A 6000-nucleotide genomic window follows, 5' to 3' on the forward strand; every position below is an offset into this window, starting at 1 on the left:
CAATGTGTGATTATTGCGACATCACAGGATAGGAAGTGTAGTACAGGTTGGTTACATCTACTCAAACTCTCATAACCAGCAAGTAGTTAAAAAGAAAGAAAGAGAGAAAGAAGAACCACCACGAAACAATTCAACTGAAGAACCCAAACTCCAAGATTCTTTTACTCCTAGAAACTAAGGAGCTTCGAAGAAAGCTAGATCTTTCCAAATTATACACAACTCTTCAGTTTGCAGAGGAGACTACGTGGGATGGATTCCATCATCACTAAATGACCATAGTGATGATAAAATATTCCCTGTTCATCTGAAACTAGATTGTGGTTCCATAGTGACCCAGGAGCTGCAGAGCTGGAACCCACAAAGGCCGGTGAAGCCCTCCTGAATCCATCCTCAGCTGGTAGCCCTTATCCACCTTTCATTCTTTCCTGTTGTTTTTTATTTTCTGGAAGTATTTAGAAACTTTTCAAATTTTAAGGTTGCTTTGACCTTCTTAGAAGAAAACATTGGGAAAAACAAAGGAATTTGGCAGCGTGCATGTTGTTATTGATCTCTGACCTGTTTCATAATATTGACTTCCTAGAGAGAGTGTTTTCTCTAACCATAAATTTCACTTGGTTTTGTGGGAATCCCAGGATCACAGAAATTATACTCTTATTTCTTATACACAGCACATTCACAGGAAAGCCTCCCCGTGGCTGTGTAAATAAAACCACACTAGCATAATGTCTCAATGCACTAGTTTTCTGAAATTTGTGGCAAGTCTGCATTTCATATCAGTAATGGCACTTCCTACCAAGGTAAATTTCTGGGGTCGATATAAACTTGATGGAACAAAAGCACTAGTGAAACTTTTACTTTTGTTTTTGTGTTGGTGTCAACAACAAACGTTTCCAGTAAGAACAAAAAATAAAAACATCATCAAGTTAAAGAGAGACACCTGGGGAGACTGGCAAGTACAGAGCAGAGATTTATTTTTCTGTAAAGGACTGGATAGTAAATATTTTAGGCTTTGCTGGACATAAGGTCACTGTTGCATCCAATCAACTCTGCTCTTGTAGCCCAGAAATAGCCGCAGAGGATGCATTAAACAATGAGCTTGGCTGTGTTCCAATAAAACTTTATTTACCAAATTGACCTCTGTTCAGGCCCTTTCCCCTTAGAGATTCAGTATCAGAGCTTTTAGTCTCCGCACAGAGCTCCTTGCCTCTACTCCCTCCAACTCCACCATCCATGGCAAACTTCACAGAATGGTTCTCTCGATTCAGCATGCTTTCCAAATTAGAACCAGGAGGCCCATTTAACAACAGAATGAGACTTCTTTGCTGGTTCTCTCAGTGTGAAAAGGCAAAAGGATCCCTGCTGTAAACAGGGAGCTCCTCTCTTTTTAAAAAAACTTTATTTTATTAGTACATGCTTGCAGTACATAATAATTACATTCATGGTGCGGAATCAGGACATGCACACGATACATCATAATTCTTTTTAAATCCTCTTTTCCTCTTGTCATCTCTTGGTCTCCTTCCCATTTGCAAAAGATCCATCACCCTGATTCTTACTATCTATCCTTTATTTTGTTCTTTTATTTATTTACACTTTGGGTTTCCTGTGTAAGAGAAGCCATGTGATATTTAAGGTTGTGTGTCAGAGATCCTCTTTCTGTAGCTTTGATTAGACCCTCCGAAAAAGAGTAAGGGTGGGGAGAAAACACAAAATTAATATAAAAAAGATATTAAGCCAGAAATATGTTGCATAGTTGTTTCCCCAAAAGAATTCCTACTCTTATACTCACCTCTCAGTTGCTCAAGGGTACATCTTTTTAATGATAGTATATATTTTTCTAAAATTTGTGGTACATTTCTGCATTTCATATCAGTAATAAAACTTCCTACCAAACAAATTACCACATAAACTATACAATTAGAACACAAGGAGAAAATCAAAAGCAAAGGACCTTCGAATGATCACTATCTTCCTCTCATTTAAACGTAATATATAACTTCGGTTGAAATTTTAAGGAATACAGAAAAACAGAAAGGGTGGAATAAAAATAATAGTAATTTGCCACACCATGATTAATATCAACATGTGTACTCATCATTCCTTCATTTTCAACCAAGTTCAGTTTTATAGTTTACTTTTTCTGTAGACAGGTAGATAGATAAACATGCAGTCTTTCCTGAGATACGTACCCAGAATTGTTTTTCATTCACAAAGATGAGTTTATTGCAAACTAAATCATCAGACTTAGAGTGTTTGTGTGCATTCCCTTATGATTTGTACTGCTTTCTTTTTGGCATAAATGTTTTTTCACCTTCTCAGGTTTCATGTGTCTCTTCCCAACTCCCAGGAGCTCTTGGAACAGTGAAGATATCACAGCCGATGTCATGTTCTACCCAAAGTAAATTCTTTGTAAAAACTTCTTTTGATTTTTATCAAAGTTCCTTAAATTAGTTTTGTAGCTGTTTTAAAATTTTATGAAGTCAAAACTTGATTTTTATATGAGATCACTTATAGATTAGTCATAAATACTGCGAGTGATATTCCCTTCCAGCCACAAGAGCAGAAGTCCTGCTTTGTTCTGACTCTGGACTTCCGCCCCAGTGCTCCCCCTGACCTTCCTCACCTGGTCCCTTCTCATGGCTTCAGTGCATCTACTTGGAAACAACCCCCCTGAAAACGCTTTCTCGTTCCACCAAACCAAATCCCGGAAGAATTGCCGCAGTGAACAGTCTTGGCCAGAGCAGCCTGGCCAGGGGCAGACCTCTGGAATCCGGACCAGATGTGCTGTCTTCCACCCAATCACGGAAATATGTAGTGTGCGAATGAATGAAGACACACATTTTTGAAGTGTATTTTACTTGCTATTTTGAAATAATTTCCAAACTGTGGAAGAGTTACAAAAAGAGTTCAAAATACTCTTGTCTTGTTTGATATTTCCCTACATTTACTTTCTTATTAGCTCATTCTGTAAATGTAGGGAGAATATGGATAGTTACATCCATGTCCATGTAACTAGTAACATCTTACACCTTTTTATTTTAATATAATTCCAAGCTTGTAAATTGCAATAATGATACAAAATTCCATGCCCTTCACACAAATTCTCCAGCTGTTCACATCTTGTCTTTGTACTTTAGCTTTCACACACTCTCTCTTCACATGTATACCTCCTGACAGAGTGTGTATTGTATTTTTCTCAATCATATGAGAGAAGGCAGGAGCCATCAGGCTGCCTGCCTTCTTAATACCTTAGTGAGAATTTCTGACAAACAAATATTATCTTAAGGAACCACAGTACTGGGATCAAAGTCAGGAGATTTAGATGGATCTGATACTCTTGTCAAATCCATAGATCTTGTTCAATTTTGACAATTATCACAGGCATATCCTTTAGAGCATGTCTCATGTTCCAGGATCTGATCAAGAATCAGTCTCTATATGTCTGAACCTACCTTCCTTCTTTCCTTGCCTCCCCTCTCATCCCCTTCCCTCCCCTTTTCTTTCCCTTCCCTTTCCTTCTTTCCTTCTTCCTTCCTGCCTTCCTTCCCTCTTTCCTTTCTTCCTTTCCTTCTTCCCTCCCTGCTCTTCCTTCTCTACCTCCTTTTCTTCCTTGCTTCCCTTTTCCTTCCTTCTTTCCTAGGCCTATGGTACACTTTCTTATTTTCAGTGGCATTAAATTGCAGCAGTGGACAGCCCATTTGCTTTATTTGGTGGGATTCTGTTAGTCTGAGCTGGCCTTCTCTTTCTTGCTGACTGTGCCTTTCTGCCAGGATGCCATCGGGTGATACAGTGTCCTGCAGGCGTCATTCCCAGTGCCACCTGCCATCAGCTTGCCTGTGATTGAGGTGTTGTCCTTGATTGCCTGGCTACCATGCAGTGTGCCAGTGTGCTGCCTTGTGAATTTGTACCACTGTGATTAGTAATTCATTTGTGATGAGATATTTTGAGATTATGCAACTCTACTGTTCATCATCCAACTTTCCCTGCTAGTTTACTACGTACTCAGTTTTCCTGACTGACTCAGTTGTTGCTATGATAATTGCACAGTGGTGATTTTCACATTCTCTCTATTATTTTTTCTAAAGTTATGAGTTAGCTTTGACAATAAGGAAGAGTGCTCTTGTCTTCCTTCTGGCTTTTGTATGTGAATATGAATTTGAAGTTATGAAATCTATGGGGAACATGTATAGAGCCCTCTTCCTGGGCTGGTAGGGGCCTCTGCACCCAGACTGTACACTGTTTAATGGCTTTAATTACATCAATCCATTTAATGCCCTCAGGAAGTAACCTGACATTAGTTTTCTTATTTTAAAGATAAGGAGATTGAGCCATTAAATAAACTGTTTGTGATAGCATGTTTTAGAATCAGTAGAGCCAAGAGTGAAATTGAAAGCCAAACACCAAAACAGAAACTGTGTAGGTCAGCTTTCTAGTGCTGTGACAAGGTACTTGAGGTAAACCAACTTAAATGAGGAAAAGACTAACTAAAGAGCTCATCATGCTAGCAGCAAAATCTTTCCACTATAATCAACCTGCAAACCTCAGTGCACTCATACACACACACACACACACACACACACACACACACACACAGTAATAGTAATGTGAAACAACAAAATGCCTCTAAAATCTCTCAACTCTTCCAAAGTTGATCCATGGGGCATCAGTAGGGAGGAAATCAAAAGTCATGCAGCTGAATTCTTCAGAATGATAAAAGAGGAATTAAACAGATCGATAAAGTGCTCAAGAGTTTCAAAATAAATATAAATAAACAGAAAATGGACTTAGTAAACAAAATGATCAATGAGTTTACAGAAGACACTAAGGAAAAGCTAGCTTAGCTAAACAAAATAATGGAAAGCATAAATGACCACTTCAGCAAAGAATGAGAGTTGGCCGGGGATTTAGCTCAGTGGTTTTGCCACCTGCTGCACAAGCACAAGGACCCGAGTTCGATCCCTGGTACCAAAAAAAAAAAAAGAATGAGAGTCCATGAAAGGTTACCAAACAGAAATCTAGGAGATTAAAAATTCTACTGAAAATATGAGCAGCAGAAGTGACCAGTGTGAGGAGAGAGTAGCAGAAATAGAAGACAGGGCTGATGCCAGTGACCATATACTCAGAGATACCTTAAAAACAATGAGAGAAAATGAAACATGGATCCAACAGCCACTAAATGACACAAAGAGGACTAAACTAATATTACTTTGGATTAGTAAAATATCACAAGACAGCATAAATGCCATAAAAATGTTCACATAAATAATAGCAGAAAACTTTTCAAATATGGGAAAGAATTTAACATACAGATAAATGAGGCATGTGACCCCCCAAATAGCCATGATCAGAAAAGAACTTCACTATAACACATCATAGTCAGAATCTCAGTTGTCCAACACAAGGACGGAATCTTAAAAGGTGTTAGAGAACAGCAACAAATTGCTTATAAAGGAAAAGCCATTAGAATCAGGAAATAATGCAATGACAGGAATAAACCAACACTTTTCAGTGATAGCTCTCAATGTGAAAAGGCTTAATCCCCTGCAGGGGGCGGGGGGAGGAGAACACAGATTGGCAGACTGGGTAAAAAACAAAGCCCAATTGTATGCCATATTAAAAACACATTTAATCCAAAAAGAAATTCAGAGACAAAAAATCCATGGATGTATGTAAAACAAATTCCATGTAACAATAACCCTAAAACACTTCAAAGTGAACCTCAGCCAAAACTGATCAGAAGAGGGAAAGAAGGTCACTGTATACTAGCCAAGGGAACAATTCACCGTGAAGAGATAACCACTATAAAAAAAATATGCACTGAATACCAGCACACCCAACTGCATAAAACAAACACTACTGGCCATAAAAGATCAGATTAACATGGAGACACAATTATAGTGGAGGACTTCAATTCCTCACAATCATAAATAGATCAACTAGACAAAATAAACAAAGAAATATCAGTGTTGTACCACACTTTTAAACAACAACTTGGCTGAG

Source organism: Heterocephalus glaber, unplaced genomic scaffold (assembly GCF_053883595.1).
Source record: "Heterocephalus glaber isolate CG9 unplaced genomic scaffold, H.glaber_assembly_v1.0 deba00001610, whole genome shotgun sequence".
NCBI classification, from domain to species: Eukaryota; Metazoa; Chordata; class Mammalia; order Rodentia; family Bathyergidae; genus Heterocephalus; species Heterocephalus glaber.